At 45.5% G+C, this 21,004-nt stretch overlaps 1 protein-coding gene across 4 annotated transcripts in view; it reads left to right on the top strand.

Moving 5' to 3' along the window:
- Positions 1 to 21,004, top strand: part of LOC121287426 (DENN domain-containing protein 3-like) — a 177,249-nt gene that overhangs the window by 16,516 nt on the left and 139,729 nt on the right. The window contains exon 1 of one of the 4 annotated variants that reach the window (XM_041205297.1): positions 17,001 to 17,035. The exons of the other annotated variants lie outside the window; for them this stretch is intronic. The gene's annotated coding sequence lies outside the window, so the exon portion shown is untranslated. Of the gene's footprint in view, positions 1 to 17,000; positions 17,036 to 21,004 lie in introns of those variants that run through there. 4 annotated transcript variants of the gene reach the window in all.

Genomic DNA, 21,004 nt, shown 5'->3' with positions numbered 1-21,004 from the left:
TGGTGGTGTTCCCATGTATCAGCTGCCCTTGTTCTTCTGGATGGTAGTGGTCATGGGTTTGGAAGGTGCTGTCGAAGGAGACTTGTTGAATTCCTGCAGCGAGTAGGTTATTGCTAAGCAAATGCCGCTTGATAGCACTGTTGATGACCCCTTCCATTACTTTACTGATGATCAAAAGTAGACTGATGGGGCAGTAATTGGGCAGGTTGGGTTTGTCCTGCTTTTTGTGTACAGGACAATTTTCTGGGCAATTTTCCACATAGCCGGGTAGATGCCAGTGTTGTAGCTGTACTGGAACAACTTGGCTAGGAGCGCGGCAAGTTCTGGAGCACAAGTCTTCAGTACTATTGCCGGAATATTTTCAGGGCCCGTAGCCTTGCAGTATCCAGTGCCTTCAGCCATTGCTTGATATCATGTGGAGTGAATCGAATTGGCTGAAGACTGGCATCTGTGATGCTGGGGACCTCCGGAGGAGGCTGAGATGGATCATCCACTCGGCACTTCCGGCTGAAGATTATAGCAAATGCCTCAGCCTTATCTTTTGCACTGATGTGCTGGGCTCCTCCATTATTGAGGATGGAGATATACGTAGAGCCTCCTCCTCCAGTGAGTTGTTTAATTGTCCACCACCATTCACGACTGGATGTTGCAGGACCTCAATGCTTAGATCTGATCCGTTAGTTGTGGGATCATTTAGCTCTGTCTATCACTTGCTGCTTATGATGTTTGGCACGCAAGTAGTCCTGTATTATAGCTTCACCAGGTTGACACCTCACTTTTGTAGGTATGCCTGGTGCTGCTCCTGGCATGTCCTCCTGTGCTCTTCATTGAACCATGGTTGATCCCCTGGCTTGCTGGTGATGGTAGAGTGAGGAATATGCTGGGCCATGAGGTTACAGATTGTGTTTGAGTACAATTCTGCTGCTGCTGATGGACCACAGCGCCTCATGGATGCCCAGTCTTGAGTTGCTAGATAAGTTCAAAATCTATCCCATTTACCACGATGGTAGTGCCACACAGCACGATGGAGGGTATCCTCAATGTGAAGGTGGGACTTCGTCTCCACAAGAACTGTACTGTGGTCACTCCTTCCGATACTCTCGTGGACAGATGCGTCTGCGGTAGGCAGGTTGGTGAGGATGAAGTGAAGTATGTTTTCCCTCTTGTTGGTTCCCTCACCACCTGCTCCAGACACAGTCTAGCAGCTATGTCCTTTAGGACTCAGCCAGCTTGGTCTGTAGTGTTCCTACGTGTTACATAGTTGAGAAATGAAAATGGTGCACGTAACATACAAGACTTGCTCCACAACCTCCTACCCTCTCCCTGTCACCCATCAACTTGCCCCCCATCACCCTCAACCCACCCAATATAACTATTCCTCTCTCCTATGTCACCCTTGAACATGCACCCATTACCCTGTTACCATCCACCTCCTCAAGCCTTTCCCCCACTTTGAGCCTACATCACTTACCGCCCCCATGCCTACCCTGACCTTGACCCCTCCCATTATCTGGGTCACCTGTTGCATCTGTTTCCATGACTCCCCCTCCCCATGAAACCTACAGCTACCCAACTATCACCCTGGATCTGCCGCCCTACCACACCCTCTCTCACTGTGACTGTTCCCTCCACTGTCAGTACCCTCAGTTCAGCCCCCAGGACCGCACTGTCGACAGCACCAATTCTGCCCACTAGGACTATCTCTCTCCCACCATCTTTGCCCAGAAACACCCCTCCCCCATCCAGCCACAGGACCCCCAGACACAACAAGGAAATCCCTTCCCTCCATCCCACGTTGCTACACCCTCGCATTCTCTCACACTGGCTGTCTTCCCGGCTGAGATTTGTGAGCATTCTCCAAAGCAGCATCAACTCACTTCGCAGTCATGGAAGAGGTCAAGCTCACCAGGTGCAGGGCACTTATATACAGTCGCAAGTGTGAGTGTTCAAATTTCTGACTGGTGGGGAGCTTAATTTAACGGGAGAAATTAATTCCAGCGAGCTGGCCTTTTAATGAGTGTACGGGACATGTTACTGCAAGTGTAAAGGCTTCCTGACATTGCTCATCGGGAAGCTGGGGTCACCACTAAAGTCCCAAGAACAGAATTCCTACAGTTCATCCCACTGTCGGGAAACTGATTTTTGGCCTCTGGCCAAATTAAGCTCCCCCACCCTCCCAGCTTCTCGCTGCTGTGGGATCGTAAGGTTCCACCCATTGTTTCAAGTTGAGATGAGCTTTCATCATGAACATGTTCACCTTGTCCTCGCTGAGCTACATTGGTTCCTGGTTAAGCAACACCTTGATTTTAAAATTCTGTTTTCAAATGCTCCCATGGCTTCACCCTTCCCCTTGCTGCTATCCGTCCCCTCCATCCCCCCACCTCATCTCTGTAATCCAACCCAGCCCTACAACCTTTCAGGATCTCTGTGCCCATTTAATTCTGATGTCCGGAGGATCCCTGATCTTATTCGTTCCACCACTGGGTGGCTGTGCCTTCAGCTGCCAAGGATTTAAACTCTGGAATAAAAACAGAAACTGCTGGAAATACTCAGCAGGTCAGTCAGCGTGTGTGGAGATCTGGAATCTCTGGAATTCCCTCTCCACCTCTCTATCTCTCAGCCCTCCAGTGAAATACTCCTTAAAACCTAACTCTCTGACCAAGCTTTTGGGCATCTGCCCTAGTGTCTCCTTACGAGTCTCAGATTTTGTTTCATAATGCCCCCCATGGAAGCTCAACGGGTCATTAAGGGACTATATAAATACCTAGACCGGGCTTTTCCAGCCCCATGTCAGCCAGGCTCTCCTGCAGCAGCTGTGGCCATTCAAATGTCCACCCGCTTCGGCGGGAGAGGAAGATCCCACCAGCTGGAGGGGCCAGAAAATTCTGGCCAACAAACGTTGACAGGTCAACAGGGTGAGATGGGAGGAGGCCTGTGTAGAATATAAACACCAGCAGGGACAGGTTGGGCTGAATGGCCTGTTTCTGTGATGTTCAAACAATGCCATTCAGCTTCAATAATAACATAAAAACAAAAAACTGCGGATGCTGGAAACCCAAAACAGAAACAGAATTACCTGGAAAAACTCAGCAGGTCTGGCAGCATCGGCGGAGAAGAAAAGAGTTGATGTTTCGAGTCCTCATGACCCTTCAACAGAACTAAGTAAAAATAGGAGAGAGGTGAAAGATAAGCTGGTTTAAGGTGGGTGTGGGGGGGGGGATGCGGTGGAGAGAAGGGGGGTGGTGTGGTTGTAAGGACAAGCAAGCAGTGATAGGAGCAAATAATCAAAAGATGTCACAGACAAAAGAACAAAGAGGTGTTGAAGGTGGTGATATTATCTAAACGAATGTGCTAATTAAGAATGGATGGCAGGACATGCAAGGTACAGCTCTAGTGGGGCTGGGGAGGAAAGACTAGCAGGGCATAAAAGGTATAGATTTAAAAATAATGGAACTAGGTGGGAAAAGAAAAATCTATATAAATTATTGGAAAAAACAAAAGGGAGGGGGAAGAAACGGAAAGGGGGTAGGGATGGAGGAGGGAGTTCAAGATCTAAAGTTGTTGAACTCAATATTCAGTCCGGAAGGCTGTAAAGTGCCTAGTCGGAAGATGAGGTGCTGCTCCTCCAGTTTGCGTTGGGCTTCACTGGAACAATGCAGCAGGCCAAGGACAGACATATGGGCATGAGAGCAGGGTGGAGTGTTAAAATGGCAAGCGACAGGGAGGTCTGGGTCATTCTTGCGGACAGACCGAAGGTGTTCCGCAAAGCGGTCGCCCTGTCTGTGTTTGGTCTCTCCAATGTAGAGGAGACCGCATTCAGCTTCAGCTTCATTTTTGTTTTTAACTTTTGTTGAGTTTTCAGATGTTTTTGCACAATCTGAGGGGCAGCAAGTTCAGCCCCGACTGGGAGGAAATTACGATCAAATCTGGAACCAGTTTTGCAATGAAAATTCAACACTAATCATTCCCACAACTTTTGGGAATATAATACTGAGCCATGGAACCTTCCTCTCTGAGGCCGCACTGTGCTGTAATGAAGCAGAAACCAGAATGTTTACAGATCAAAACTCGGTTACATTAGGACAAAAAAAACCCCAGTTTCTTATGTTTTTAAAGATAAAGCTGACGTTGGGAATTTTTTCAAATCTTTCTGTGTCTGGGAGGAATTTCCAATTCTGTCTGAGTTTATCTGACTGGCACAGCCAGATGAGCTCTTACTGTGTGAGTTACACTGCATTAAGGGCATGGAGCTTTGATTGGTGGTTCTGATTCATTGATAAGAAATAATTGAATCATTTTCTTATTCAATAATAAGAAAACTTGCATTTATATAGCGCTTCTCACGACTTTAGGACATTCCAAGCTCTTCACAGCCCATGAAGTATTATTGAAATGTAGTCACTGTTATAACGAAGGAAACATGGCAGCTAAATTGTGTACAGCAAGATCCCATAAAGATCAATGAGATAAATAACTGAGTGACCTGTTTTAATGGCGTTGGATCAATATTGGTCTTAGGACACTGGGGAAAGCTTCCCTACTCCTCTTCACATAATAATCATGGGACCTGAGAGGGCAGATGGGGACTCAGTTGGATGGCTCATCTGAAAGACAGCATCTCCAACAAGACGGCACTGAGAACCTCAGTGAAGATTATGCATTAAAATCCTGGAGGGATTCCTCTTTACTGGGAGCCCATCCAATCCAGACCTCTACCAACATCAGGGGACTGTACAGATCATTCTCGTGGTGATAGCAATATTGTCGATCCTTGTGCTGCTTCTCAGGAAACCCATCTACCTCGACTGTGAACACCAGATAACGAACAGGACTCGCATGGGTGGCTACCGAAGTTAGGAGGATGAAGCTGAAAACTCAATAAACTAGGCAGATCACAGCATTAAGAGGGATGATTGGAGGGGAACTTGTACCTCCAAGCTTCTGACTCAGGAGGAAGACAGCTAACCACTGCTGGTAGTTGATAAAATTTGCCTCTGCAGGTTTCAGAAGTGTTCTGGCCTTCATATTGTACAACGCTTCTCACGTGAATACAGATGCATCAGTGTGTAGCAGACAACAGCAACAACTTGCATTTATGTAGCACCTTTAACATAATAAATGTCCCAAAGCACTTCACAGAAACTAATCAGCACAGGTGGCCAAAAGCTTGGCCAAAGAGGTAGGTTTTAAGGAGCACCTTAAAGGAGGAGAGAGAGGTAGAGAGTCTTGGGAAGGGAATTCCAGTACTTAACTAAAAACACAGCCGCAATGGTGAAATGATTAAAATCAGGAATGCTCAGGAAACTAGAATTGGAGGGGCACAGATATCTTGGAAGGTTGGAAGAGATTACAGGGAGGTGGTGGCATTGTCACTGGATGAGTAATCCAGAGACCCAAGGTAATGCTCCGGGACTCGAGTTCGAATCTGGAATTAAAAGTTTAATGACGACCATGAAGCCATTGTCAATTGACATAAAGACCAATCCCAATGTCCTTTAGGGAAAGATATCTGCCATCATTACCTGCTATGCCCTACACGTGACTCCAGACCCACAGCAATGTGGTTGACCCTTAACAGCCCTCTGAAATGACCTAGCAAGTCACTCAGTTCTCAAGGGCAATTAGGGATGAGCAATAAATGCTGGCCTAGCCAGCGACGCCCCCATCCCATGAACAAATTAAAATAAACAAGGATAGGGAAGAACAAGACCACAGAGATTTGAAAACAATATTGTGAATTTTAAAATTGGGGCATTGCCAGACCAGGAGCCAATGTAGGCCAGTGAGTACAGGGGCGATGGGTGAACATAGTTGACAATGACTGTCTCAAGCTGCAATCAACACAGAGCCTGGATGAAGCCAAGGATCTCCTTCTCCGTACTGCACCCCATGGTAGATTTCCTCATTCAGCCAACATGGAGCTCAGTTCAAAGAGTTTAAAACCAGGATAACATAAAACAGAATGAAAAAGCAAAACCAAAAATACCTAGAAAAACTCAACAGGTCTGGCAGCATCTGTGGAGAGGAACACAGTTAACGTTTCGAGTCCATATGACTCTTCAACAGAACTAAGTAAAAATAGAAGAGAGGTGAAATATAAGCTAGTTTAAGGGGGGCTGGGACAAGAAGAGCTGGATAAAGGGCCAGTGATAGGTGGAGATAACCAAAAGATGTCACAGACAAAAGGACAAAGAGGTGTTGAAGGTGGTGATATTATCTAAGGAATGTGCTAATTAAGGGTAGAAAGCAGGACGAGCAAGGTACAGATAGCCCTAGTGGGGGTGGGGTGGGGGGAAGGGATCGAAATGGGCTAAAAGGTAGAGATAAAACAATGGATGGAAATACATTTAAAAATAATGGAAGTAGGTGGGAAAAGAAAGCCAAGAAAGTGAGTGGGATCTGTATGCTGGATCATTCCTGGGTTTATTCCTTCACGTTTAATAGGCGATTTCATTGGGCTGTTAAAGGGATCGACAGGGTCAATGAAGAGAAATTGTTTCCCTTGGATGGGGAGCACAGAACTAGGGGGCATAACCTTAAAATTAGAACTAAACCATTCAGGGGTGATCTCAGGAAGTGCACCCTCACATAAAGTATAGTGGAAAATTCTGGAACTCTCTCCCAATTGAAAATTTCACAACTGAATTTGAGAGATCTTTGTTAGCCAAGGGATATGGAACCAAGGGAGGTCAGTGGAGTTGGATCACGGGTCAGCCGTGATCTAATTGAATGGTGGGATAGGCTCGGGGGGCTGAATAGCCTCCTATGTTCTTGAGGGTAGCTGTCAATTCAAAACTTCCTTGGAGAATATCAGTAAAAGAAATACATTTCAAAGTTGGCTGAAAAATACAAATGGGTGGGGGAAGGACCTGCAATAATGTTTACAACTATCGTCACAAAGCTGCAGGCTTCTGCTCTGAGACTTCTTCACATTAACTACAAAAAGCTGAGGAGGCTGAAAACCCAATCTACTTTCAGTAATGAGACAGCGTAGGTATCTGACAGGGACGTCATATAAAGCAAATAAAGATTTCAGGCATCATTTCCTTGTGGGCTCATTCACCACTCTGTATGGAACTGAGGCACACAAGCCTGGAGGACGCCATTGTCCCACCTAGGGAACAATGGAGAGCTCCCCCAACCCCTCCAATTAGCCTCCACTCCTCCAACCTAGAATCGGAGAGAGTTAGTGAACATTACTGCCTGAGACAGTAAACCAGGAAGAGGGGCAGGAAGGGCGAGGCTGGACAGAGGGTCAAGGTGGCACCAGGATCGCTGTGACCCAGTTCTCTCACCATCACGCAGGCCCCCAGGACTTGTCACCTTGTTCACACCCACATGGTGCTGGAGGGCTGTATGTCGGAAACCTCGCAGATTGTCACTCCCTTAGGGAGGAGAGGGAATGCAGAGAATGTTCTGATTTGGGAGTGGGCAACTTTGCAGCTATAGGCCATACCCAAATTTGGGGAAGTTTTCTCGTATTCACTCTTGGGTGTGAGTTTTGGATTTGTTCTTGTGAAGGTGGTGGTGTGCCACCTTCTTGAATCGCTGCAGTCCATGTGGTGTAAATACACCCACAGTTCTTTATTCTATCATGGTTTTACACAACTAAGTGGCTGACTAGGCCATTTCAGAGGGCAGTTAAGAGTCAACTAGACCCAAATCTCCACTGCGCGTATCCTAACTTGCACCTGTCACCCCTGTGCTCGCTGACCTACATGGGTTCCAGGTCCGGCAATGCCTCGATTTTAAAATTCTCCTTCTTGTTTTCTAACACCTCCATGGACTTGCCCCTCCCTATCTCACTAATCTCCTTCAGCCCCAGAACTCACTCAGATCTCTACACTCCTTCAATTTTGGCCTCTTGTGTATCCCCAATTATAATCACTCCACCATCGCAACCATGCCTTCCATTGACTAGACCCTAAGTTCTGGGATTCCCTCTCTAAACCTCCTCAACCTCCCTTCCTTTCCTCCTTCCTCCTTTAAGACATTCCTTAGAACCTACCTCTTTGAACAAACTTTCGATCATTTGACCAAAATATCTTCTTATGTTGTTCAGTGTCAATTTTTTTTTGCTAATTTTCCTTAAAGCACTTTGGGAAGTTTTATTATGCTAAAGGCACTATGTAAATGAAATCTGTCATTGTTATTTATGTAGCATTGAAAACCTTAACCCCACTGATTCTAAAGAGATTCCAGCTCTTGTCAATATATCTGTTTTAACTGGGCTATGGCTGGTGGTCAGTGGCTGAATGATGATGTAGGGAAAGAATTAAGTGTTATGGCCTGGAGATTTCTGCTTGGATGAAACCCAGAAATTACATCTGAAGCTGTGCATATTTTACTAATGCCAAGTTACACACAATCTCATTTGAAAATCTTAAACTTCAAATGGGGTTAAACTGGCAGAACTCACTGTAAACAAAGAATTACATTGAATCTACATCATTGAAACAGGTCCTTCTAACCTTTATTCTCCTCTTGAGCCTCTTCCCATCCTTCTTCATCTCACTAAATCAACAAAACCCTCTATTCCTTTCTCTGTTATATGTTTATCCAGGTTCCCCTTAAATCCATTCACCTCAACAACTCCTTGTGGTAGTGAATCCCCACATTCTCATCACTCTTTGAAGTAAAGAAGTTTCTTCTGAATTGCCTATTGGATTTCTGGGTGACTATCTTATACTGTCAGCCTCTAGGTATGCTCTTCCCCACAAGAGGAAACCTTCCTCTCTATGTCCACTCTATCAAAACTTTTAATTACTTTAAAGTCCTCTGTTAGATCACCCCTCAGCCTTCTCTTGCCTAGAGAAAAGGGCCCCAGTCTTTTCATTCTGTCCTGATAGTTATAACCTCAGTCTTCTGGGTATCATCCTTGGAAATCTTTATTGCACCAGTGCCTGTGCCTCCTTTTAACAGCATGGAGACCAAAACAGTCCACAGTACTCCAGGTGCGATCAAACTAATGTTTGATGTAAGTTGAGAATAATTCACTACTTTTCAATTCTATTCCTCTAGCAATAAACCCTAGAGTTTGTTTTGCTTTTTTTTTTAATGGCCTTTTAACCTGAGTTGCAACTTTTACTGATTTTGCCTCTGAGACCCCTTTGCTCCTCCGCCTCATTTAGATTCTTATTTTCTACCCAAAATGTAATTCCTCACACTTACCCTAGGTTGAGATTAATTAGCTAATTATAAGCCCATTATACCTGGAAGTTTTTTAATGTTTTCTTGTAATTTGTTGCAGTCCTCCTCAGTATTAATTAACCCCCAAAAGCTGGTGTCGCCTGTAAATTTAGAAATTGTGTTTTTGATTCTAAAGTCCAAATCATTGATGTAAATTGCAAACAGCAATGTCCCACACTGATCCTTGTGGGATACCACATCCCACCTTCTGCCTCTCTGAATGACTCACTGTAACCCCCTACTTTACCTCCCACTCTCTGCTTTCTGTTTTTGAAACCAGGCAGCAATCCATTCTGCTACTTGTCCCCTGGCTCCACGTTCTCTGACTTTATTTTTGAGTTGATGTCAGTCAGAGACTGATGAAATGCTGAATCACACCAGGGATATTTCCACATTGAGTCTCAAGTTTCAACTCATTCCATCACCATTCAGGCCCATCAGGCAATGGCTCACTAAAGATAAAAGCAAAATACTGCCGATGCGGGAGATCTGAAATAAAAACAAAAAGTGCTGGAAAAACTCAGCAGCCCTGGCAGCATCAGTGGAGTTAACAGAGTTAACGTTTCGAGTTCAATGTGACTCTCTTTTGGACCATTTAAGATCCTGCTACCAGGGGAGCTTTTTAATTTTAAATAAGATTTATACTGATCCCATAAAAATACATTCAGGAAAACAGATAACACAAAATACCTCTCAGAGAGTTGCAATTAAAATAAAAGTGCCCAAAATATTGCAGGAAAAGGACGGGAATAATCATTTTGTTTCCTACTTCACCTGGCAGTCTTTTTGAGACACCTCCACACAAGCTCAATTGGAGAATACTCTTGCTTGAAATGTCCCAAAGCATTTGAAAATCGCTTTATAAAACAGAGAATGATGCCAAGTCACAAAAGGAGATATTAGGTCAGGTAACCAAAAACTTGGTCAACGAGGTAGATTTAACGGAGTGTCTTTAAGGAGGAGAGTGAGGTAGAGAGCAGAGATTTGAGGAGGGAATTCCAGACCTTGGGGCCCAGGTAACTGAAGGCACAGCCACAAAAGGAGGGGCAGTTAAAATGAGGGATGAACAAGAGGTCAGAATTAGAGGAGGACAGGTAGCTCAGAGGGGCTGGAGGAGGTTTCAGAGATAGCCAGGGATGAGACCATGAAGGGAGTTGGAAACAAGGATGAGGAATTTAAAATCAAGACGTTGCCTATCTGGGAGTCAATATAGGGCAGCAAAACAGGAGTGACAGGGGAGCATCATGCGAATTAAGACCTGGGCAGCAGATTTTTGTATGATGTCAAGTTTAGGGAGGAAGATGTGTTACAGTAAGGATGGTGGAATAGTGGTAATGTCACTAGGTTAATAATCCGAAGCCTTAGATTAATGGTCTGGGGACATGGGTTCAAATCCCACCACAGCAGCTGGTAGAATTTACATTCAATTAATAGATTTGGAATATGAATCTTGTCTCAGTCGTGGTGCCCATGCCAACCATCATTGATTTCATAAAAACCCATCATTAACTCCTATAGGGAAGGAAATCTGCCATCCTTACCTGGTCTGGCCTATGTGTGGCTCCAGACCCACAGAAATGTGGTTGACTCCTGCCTGCCCTCTACATTGGCCTAGCAAGTCACTCACTCAACTCAAGGGCAATTAGAGATGGGCAACAAATGCAGGCTTTGCTAGTGCTGCAGACATGATTAAAAAAAAATGTAAGAGAGCAATGGAATAGTCAAGTCTAGAGGGAGTGAAGGCATGAATGAGGGTTTCAGCTACAGATGAGCTGAGACAGGGGTGATGTTACAGAGGTGGAAATAGGGATCTTAGTGATGGCATGGTTAGAAGCTCACCTCATGATCAAGGTTGACAACTTACTGGCTTAACCTCAGGCTGTTGCCAGGGAGAGGGATAGAGTCAGTCGCTAGGAAATGGAGTTTGGAACAGAGACTGAAAACAATGGCTTTAATCTTCCTTGTATTTAATTGGAGGAGATTTATGCTCATCCAGTGGAGGTTGGATAATCAGTCTGATAATTTAGTAACAGTGGAGGAATCGAGAGGTGTGATAAAGCAGTTCTGGGTATCATCAGCGTACAAAAGAATATTGGCTAACATGGAGACCAGGAGGGGAAGTTGGGTGATCAAGCAGGAGTAAAATCAAGGGAACAGGAGGTGGGTCTCATGGACAAGCTGAATTCAGAGAGGGCATGAGGAGGGAAACTACAGAAAGATACACCTCCAGAACTGTAACAAAACAGTAATAACTCTAAAAGCAATTGGAGAATATTTTGATATAAACATGCAAGCTACAAATGATAGGTTGTCAGGAGACCTCCCAGTCAGTGGAAATCTAACACTCAAACCACTTCCTGATCCAGCATCAATAACGTTTACTTTTGGTGAGTGTGCCGCCGACGCACTCCTCTGTTATAAGAAAGCCTAGGCGTTTGTAACTTCCACTGATTGCAAACACGTTAGAAATGCACAAAAGAAAATCTTTTTCACTTAACAGAATGCATTATGGCTGGATTTTACAGGGTGGGGGGTGCACATAAAATATGACAAGTGGCTATCCCACCACCTTCCCTCCCACTTCGGTCCCGCTCCCATAAACAGGAGGCAGGAAACCAGCAGCACGCCCACCATTTTAAAAGTAGTTAACAGGCAATTGAACTTGTTAACAAGCCAACTGACCTGAATATTACACTGCCCACGCCATAATGTGGTTGGCATAGGCAGGTGGGTAGATGCAGGGCAGCTTTTTTAAAAATCCAATTGATTAAAATGTGAGAAGGAAGGGGGTGGTATATCAATCAGGATGTGCCCTGTGTGCACACCCTGGACTATCTGCAAACTTCTTAACCAGGCCTCTAACACTGAAGTATAAATCATTGATGTATACCACAAGCTGCAAGGGACCCAGTACTGGAACCTCACTGGAAACAGTCGTCCAGTCACAAAACAACCATCGAGCATAACTCCTTTGCTCCCTGCCACTGAACCAATTTTGGAATCAGCCTCAGGACATCACTGCAGGAGTTCCTCAGGGTCGTGTCCTCGGCCCAACCATCTTCAACTGCATCATCAATGGCCTTTCTTCCATCATAAGGTCAGAAGTGGGGATGTTCACTGATGATTGCACAATGTTCAGCACCATTCATGACTCCTCAGATACTGAAGCAGTCCATGTTCAAATACAGCAAGACCTGGACGATAATAAGCCTTGGGCTGATAAAGTGGCAAGTAACATTCGTGCCACATAAGTGCCAGGCAATGACCATCTCCAACAAAACAGAATCCAACCATTTTCCCTTAACATTTAATGGCATTACCAACACTGAACCTTCCACTATCAACATCCTGGGAGTTAACATTGACCAGAAACAATATAATTACAACAAAAATTGCTGGAAAAACTCAGCAGGTCTGACAGCATCTGTGGAGAGGAAGACAGGGTTAACGTTTCGAGTCCGTATGACTCTTCTTCAGAACGGTTCTGATGAAGAGTCATATGGACTCGAAACGTTAACCCTGTGTTCCTCTCCACAGATGCTGTCAGACCTGCTGAGTTTTTCCAGCAATTTTTGTTTTTGTTTCAGATTTCCAGCATCCGCAGTATTTTGCTTTTAACAATATAATTACTATGGCTACAAGAGCAGGTCAGAAGCTTGGAATCCTGCGATGAATAACTCACCTCCTGACTCCCCAAAGCCTGTCCACCATCTACAAGGTACAAGTCAGGAGTGTGATGGAATACTCCCCACTTGCCCGGATGAGTGCAGCTCCCACAACACTCAAGAAGCTTGACACCATCCAGGACAAAGCAGCCCACTTGATTGGCACCACACCCACAAACATTCACTCCCTCCACCACCGATGCACAGTACAAGATACACAACAGGAACTCACCAAGGCTCCTTAGACAGGACCTTCCAAATCCATGACCACTACCATCTAGAAGGACAAGGGCAGCAGATAGATGGGAACACCACCACCTGGAAGTTCCCCTCCAAGTCACTCACCATCCTGATTTGGAAATATATCACCGTTCCTTCACTGTCACTGGGTCAAAATCCTGGAACTCCCTCCCTAACAGCACTGTGGGTGTACCTACACCACATGAACTGCAGCGGTTCAAGAAGGCTGCTCACCACCACCTTCTCAAGGGCAATTAGGAATGGGCAATAAATTCTGGCCCAGCCAGCGAAGCCGACATCCCATGAATGAATAAAAAATAAATAGCTAAATAAAAATTTTAAAAACATTTCGCTGAGAACATCTGACCTTTTGCCTTGGGATGTTTTATTGTGATTTACATTCCACTTACAGGGATTTCTAGTCCCTGACTTGGCTGCGCTGGGTGTTATTCTGCTAAGTGAAGCTGCAGGTTGATTGATTTTGGGCCCTTGACCTGAATGGTTGATGTGAAACCCATTTGTTTAGACCCAGTGACAAACAGCAACTCTTCCCTTGAACACACTGTTGGTCAACATGACAAGAGCATTCCACCAATGATACAGAATCAGGATGAAACACCTGGTCAAAGTCCACAACATCAAATAGAGCAAGTTCAGGACAGGTCAAGGAAACACAATATGTTACCATGTGAAAGCAAATGCTTTCTGTGAGGAGATAACATTGAAGCCAATTTTGCTTCCTTACTGCAAAATATTGTCCTTAACTCTCAAAAGAAATGTACCCAGCAAATAACATTTGTACATGATCAACAAACCTGTTGTGCCTTAAGCTCTGAGATTCACACACTCACATACAGGCACACACTCACAGAAACACAAACAGTTACTCACATACACACACACTCGCACACATGTTCACACACACATTCACTCACACTTGCTTATACACACACACTGTCACACATACTTACACACACACACACACACACACACAGACGCACTCATGCACATATACACACACTCACACGCACACACTAACAGGCATACACACATAGATGCACACACACACCTACACTTACCTACACTCACTCTCTCACACACACACACACACACACACACACACACAGGCAGACACACTCACACAAATGCACTCAAGGACACACACATACACACAGCCTCACACATACTCACGCTTACACCAAAATTTAATCACACTCACTCATACACATTCACACACTTACGCACACACACTTACACACACACACTCACTCACACAACTTACACAAACACACTTATATACACACACACACACACACACACATTTTTCTGCTGGGAAAGGGTAGGTTCATAGGCTCAAAGTGAGTAGATAGAGCTAAGATGCAGATCAGCCTGGATCTAATTGAACAGTGGAACTGGCTTGATGGGGGGAGGGCTGAATGGTCTCCCCCTTTTCCAATGACACAAAGCTTTAAAGGTCGCTGCACAGGGTAATTCTAATTCTTACATAAAATGGCATCATCAACTTCAAGCACATCCTCTTTTCATTACTCAAAGAACAACAGTGCGTTATCCACAGAAAATGAATGCAACGTTCTCAATTTGCACTTTTACCCACTGGACAGGGGATGGGGGTAGGTGCAGTTGCTTTCCATTAGGCCCCGCCTCCCTCGGTCATAGGTCAGTGGAGTTAAAACCCTGGGGAAAATCTGAAATGGAATCTGGGCAGGCGCCATAGGGACAGGAGGAGGCCATTCAGCCTCTCGAGTCTGCTCTGTCATTCATTTGGATCATGGCTGAAGTTCTCCATTTACCCATTTTGGTCCCATAACCCTTATTACTCTTATCCAACCAAAATCTATCAATCACAGTTTTCACATTTTCAATTGACCACCTGTCTTAGTTGTCTCGTAGGAGTGATTTCTAGATTTCCATTCCCCTTTGTGTGAAGAAATGCTTCCTGCTATCACCCCTGAACAACCTGGCTCTCATTTTAAGGTTCTACCCCATCTTGTTCTGGACTCCCCCACCTCAGAGGAAGTATTTTTTCTATATCAACCCTATCGAATCCTTTCATCACTGGAAGCTACATTTATTAATACACAGGGCCCTGTTCTTTGCAGACAGGAGGAACATGTATACACATTGCACCTGTTTCAGCTAAACAAAATAAGCGACAGCTTATTCCCCAGGGCAATATCGGGACCAATCAGAGTCAGGCTGCCTGGTTTAAATTTCAAACAATGCTTGGCAGTAAACCGTCAGTCACAAGCAACTGGTGCATTTTCCATGGCAACACCTCTACCAATCAAAGTCCATTTGCCAACCAATCAGCACTCTGTTGTTTCCCCTGGCATTGGTATTTTCCTGCAAATTGTCCTGATGAGTGCAAGACAAAAAGCATCATCAAAAAAAATTTCTTTTTTTGACAATCTCTGTACTACTTTTCATCATCTTAAACACCTCAGTTAGATTACTCTTTAGTCTTTGATACTCAAGGGAACACTAGCCCTTCCTATGCAGCCTTCCCCAATAATTTTTTTTAAATGATTTAACCCTTTCAGGTATCACTCTGATGAAGACCAACATATCCTTTCTGAGCTGCAGTACCTAGAACCAAGAATAGGCTCCCAACCCCTGATCACTAACCGTTAACCACTACCGCACCCACCCCCCCACCTCTGTTCGAAAGTGCAGGCTTCAGGTGGACAGGGTCCTGATGCCTCCCGATTGAGTTAGTCTGCTAACACTCACTTGTCTAAGCTCGCATGCGAAGAGTTTCATTTTAAACAACATGTTGGGCAGAATTTTACATCGCACAGGCACCCAACCTGATCGGGCGTAAAATCATGCAAGAAGACATCAGGCAAGCCCGATATTTCCCTCGGCACATGCAAAAGTCGGAAGCGCGTCCACCAACAATTCAGAGAGCAATGAAGCCCCATAAAACTGCGCAATTGTCTCCAATATCTCGTGGCCCATCCAACCTCACGGTTGGCAGCGGGTGAATCGGCCAGGCGGACTTTGCATTTCTCATCAAACCTCATCCGAGGTCCGGGATGAGGTTTCCGTTATTAAATGAAATAAAACTAAAAATCTGTGGACAGCATCTTCATCAGCTAAAAGTTCAGGTGCCCGATTGTGATGCTTGGACGTTTTATTTCTGAGTTTCAAAACTCACCCGCACCTGAGGAAACATCATCAACCACCCCCCCACCCCCGCAACAACAACCCCCCTCCCCCACTCCTCCCGCTCCCACCCCGGCAGCGCTGACCGCTAACTGGCCAGCGTTAAATCGCAGTCGGGGGCCGAATGTGGCCGGCAGTTTGTTCCCCTGAAAATTCAGGTCGTCATGCGTCCCCCGGTGAGAGTCACCGCTTTCTGTCGGTGGGGTGGGGGGAGAGGAGAAGTGTTGGAACAGAGTCGGTGGGGTGGGGGTGGGGGTGGAGGTGGGGGACGGACGGGGGGGAGGCGCAGAAAGGAAGGAGGAATTTTCAGTTGCGAGCAGAGAGTTGCTAACAGGGCTGTGTAGCTGTAAGTGATACACAGAGAGCCTCCCGAGGACAGGACACAAGCTGTCGAGTAGGAGTCATGTTACTGAGCCTCTGTGAATGGAAACTGTCTCGATGGGTCTGCGCTGCAGATGAATGTTTTATGTAAATTTGGTCTTGCAATCTAGTTCGCCAGGAAGTGAAGGGAGCAACAGAAGCAACAGCAGCTTCTCTGGCTGTTTGTGGAGGAGGACTCGGAGGTGGGGCTGGAGTTGGGGGTGGGCAGGAAATACGTTGTTTCACATCTGTCAGATTGCAGCTTTCATTCCTCCAAAACTGTATTGCCACCATCTGATGCCCTCACTGTGCCGAGTTACAGTCTGATAGGGTCAAGCTCTCGATCATTGCATGTGTCATGTTGCCTGCACACAGGTCAGCAGGCTAAATGTTAAGTAAGTATCAAAGCTGTGAGCAGTTAGTATTTGGATCGAGTTTGTGGTGAATTTGAGATGTTATGAAAAATTATTGTTCAATGTTGATTTGTCTTCTGCTTCCTTTCAATTTCCTTGCTCCCCCTCAAGATGGACCTGCCTCGTCTCCTGCTTTCAGGCCTCCTCTCTGTGGGGGACTCTGCATGATCCGCCACAGGACTGGATTTTAACGCCCTCCCCACACCTCCCATCAAAAGTGTGGTGGCAGTCGGGGAGGGGGGCATGAAATCCGGTGGGATGCAGGGGATGGGCTGCCATGCCCACCATCTGCCTCCACTGATATTTTGAGTTAATTGTGGCCTATTAGTGGCTATTTAAGGGCCTCCTCCCACTGGTATTTTACCTGTGCCCAATAGAGAGCTGCCCAGCAGAACGGGCAACCTCCACTTGAACTCTCGCCTGGCTACCCGATCGCCGACCTCTCCCTGTCTAATTGGTCCCAGCAAGGAAGGCCCACTCACATTTCAGTCAAACCTCCCCCATGGCTCCTCATCAGGGACCTGACTGCAGTCCCAGCAGTGGCCAAAGCTCTCGGTGGCGCTATTGGGACTGGAGAGCTGCTGGTTCTGACTGGCTGGTAGCTCTTGGAGGTGGGACGTCCTTCCTCAGCAGGGGGCAGTCCATAATTGCGTGACAACCACAAAATCCAGTCATGGCTTTCCAGGGATGGCAGAGACAGGCTCGCCCTGACTTCCCAGCCATTGGTCAGGGTCAGCACCTCCACACATAATCCAGCCCTAGGTCTTCATTGTTCACTTCACCATGAAGTGTGTCACATCTACATCGAATGACAAAGAATTTACAGCTTAGAAACAGGCCATTCAACCTAACTGGCCTAAGCCAATGTTTATGCTCTGCCTGAGCCTCCTCCCCCCACTCTTCACCTCAGCCCATCAACATATCCTCTATTCCATTGGTAGTATTCACCATACCCACTCCGTGTAGAAGTAAGTTTCACATTCTGACTGCTCTCTGTATCTCTTGAATTCCCTATTGGATTTATTAGTGACTGTCTTAATTTTATGGCCCTAGTTTTGGGCTTCCCCACAAGTGGGAAACATCTCCTCTACCTCTACAATATCGAACCCCTTCATAATTTTAAAGGCCTCCATAAGGTCACCCTTCTTTATTCTGAAGAAAGGAGTGCTAGGCTTTTTGACGTCTCCTCATATTTATACCCTTTCAGCCTAGTTAGTCTTTTCTACATCTTTTTCTGTGTCTCAATGTCTTTTTGTACATGGAAGTTAGTACCAGATTGATGCCACATTCTGACCCCCACACCCAAAGACCACACGTTCACACAGCAATAGGAGTCAGAAACCTAGGCTGACATCCTATCTCTGTAACCTCCACCAGTCTACAGAGCCTCTGAAATATCTTTGCAACTCCAGTTTTGGCCTCTTGCACATCCCCGATTTTAATCACTCCACCATTGACAGCCATGCCTTCAGCTGCCTGGATCCTCAACTCTTGGGATTTGCTCCATAAACCTCTCTGCCTCTCTCTCTTTCCGCTATGAAGACGCCCCTTAAAACCACCTATTTAACCAAGCTTTTGGTCGCCTGTTCTAGTATCTCATGATGTTGCTTGGTGTCAAATTTTATTTGATAACTCACCTGTGAAGCACCTTGGGGTGTTTTACTCTGTTAGAGGTGGTATATAAATGCAAGGCGCTGTTGTGTTGTCAAATAATTCTGCTCCCTAAGCCATAGGTACTGAGGCTAACTTTGGCACCATCACTGCTGCTCCAGCTGAAGTTAGCTGGCTCAACACAGGCTGCGAATTGAACCAGAATCCTGCTTTTCTCTATGACTTAGCTCCATGCGCTGGGCTGGATACCGACTCAGTGGTATTTAGCAGAATGATACCTGGGCTTAAAGGGCTAAATTATGATCACAGTCTGCATGTATTTGATTTGTATTCCTTTCAATTTGGAAGGTTAAGAGGTGATCTACTCGAGGTGTTTAGGGTGATTACAGGGTGTCTAGAGAAACAATCTCCCCTAGTGGGGGCAGAGTCCAGGACAAGGGGACAGCACCTTAAACTGAGAGCCAGACCATTCAGGGTGATATCAGGAAGCGCTTCTTCACACAGACAGAGGTGAAAATCTGGAACTCTCAGCCCCAAAAAGCCGCTGAGGCTGCAGAGCCACTGAAAATTTCAAAACGGAGAATGATAGCTTTTTAATAAAAGCAAAATACCGCAGCTGCTGGAAATCTGAAATAAAAACAGAAGAAGCTGGAAAAACTCTGCGGGTCTGGCAGCAGAAGAGTCACATTGGACTTGAAATGTTAACAATGATAGAATTTTGTTAGGTAAAGTTACTAAAGGGTTGGAACAAAGGTGGATGGAGGGAGTTTAAGATACAGATCAGCCATGATCTAACTGAATGGAGGAACAGGCTTGAAGGACTGAGTGGCCTCCTCCTGTTCCTATTTACTCATCGACCATGATATTCTTCACGCAAAGATTTTTTTCACCATTCCACATGAATTGGGTTGGAGCAGACTATTGAAGGTACATGTCATATTGTGACAATGATTTGAAGAGACATTTGGTAGTACAGAACTTGAATATTGCTGAAAAAAGAGACAATTTTTGTCAAAATTTTTCATGACTTGTTAGGACAGATGCACAAGAATACCAACTGTAAAGAGAACAACAATTTATACTTAATGAGAAGAGAATGCTGATTGATTGGCAAGTGGGCTCTGATTGGTAGAGGTGTTGCCTTGAAGAATGCACCAGGGAACAGTTAACTGCCAAGCTTTTGTTTAACTTCAAACCAGGCAGGTTGGGCACTATTGTGGTTTGGCCAAGTCATCGATTTGTAATAGGGTTGATCTGCAGACAACTTTCTAAGTGGAAACATTAAGTTTATTAACAATACAGCCAGCAGCAACTACACGTGTGCTTTCAACTTCACCTCCATCTCTACACTGATTGTGGAGGCAGCCCCCGCTGCTACCACATTTGTTTACACAGATCATCTGATCTTACATCACAGGACTATTCTTAAAAGTACAGTCCAACATTTAACAAAACCATAATTACTACCGATACAATGCCAAAGGGGCATACTGATTGATACAATTCACCAGTGATTGGGACATACAGCCTACATATGTGGCATCACACAGGCGCTGAAATTCATAAACCACAGTACTCGTTTGTGTGGTAGGCAGAACGTCTTTTTGGCTTGATGGCAGCATCCTGTTAGTGGTGAATACCGCTCATGTTGCTACTGCACAGTAGTAACGTGAAACAGCTAGCTTCACCTGTTACTCAAACTTTTGAGGTACTTTACCCTTCCAGGGCAATCTGAGGTAGACTGGGCACTTTTCAGGGCTGAAAGTGATGGCTTTGAGCCCATTCATGAACTTGTGCGATATACAGTGTGAAATGATCTGATCAGGGTAGCCATTAACCTGCAGGATGGCCTTTGATGTGCCCTATTTCAGCATCAAGCTTGCACTGTGAGCAAATGGCTCGGGCCCTAATTACGTGGTTGCCAATGAGACCAATCTTATAGTGCGTGGAACTGTGGGAAGCCCAACACGTACATTGACCAGTGAAGGTAGGCTTGTGGTAGAGAACTCCCTGGCAGATTTCTCAACCAGTACCTCAAGGAAAGTAAATGATATGTCTTTGGATGATGTCACCAAAGAGCAGCACGCAGATGAGATCTAGGAAGGGCCAAGGGCAGAAAAAAATATGGATAGTTGTATCAAACGGTCTGTTTCCATGCTGTAATCTCTGCACAGGCGAGAATTCCAAAAGACACAGGAGAAGGAATGGGATCAGGGTTATTGCTTACCATTGAATGGAGAAACCCTGCTGAACGCCTGGAGTCTGTGGTGAATACAGTAGGACATAAACTGAGGCACTTCAGGAAGTGGGGTGTGGCAATGGGCTGGTTGGGGTGGTGGG

Source organism: Carcharodon carcharias, chromosome 14 (assembly GCF_017639515.1).
Source record: "Carcharodon carcharias isolate sCarCar2 chromosome 14, sCarCar2.pri, whole genome shotgun sequence".
Classification (NCBI taxonomy): Eukaryota; Metazoa; Chordata; class Chondrichthyes; order Lamniformes; family Lamnidae; genus Carcharodon; species Carcharodon carcharias.
This window is presented reverse-complemented; position numbering and strand designations above follow the sequence as displayed.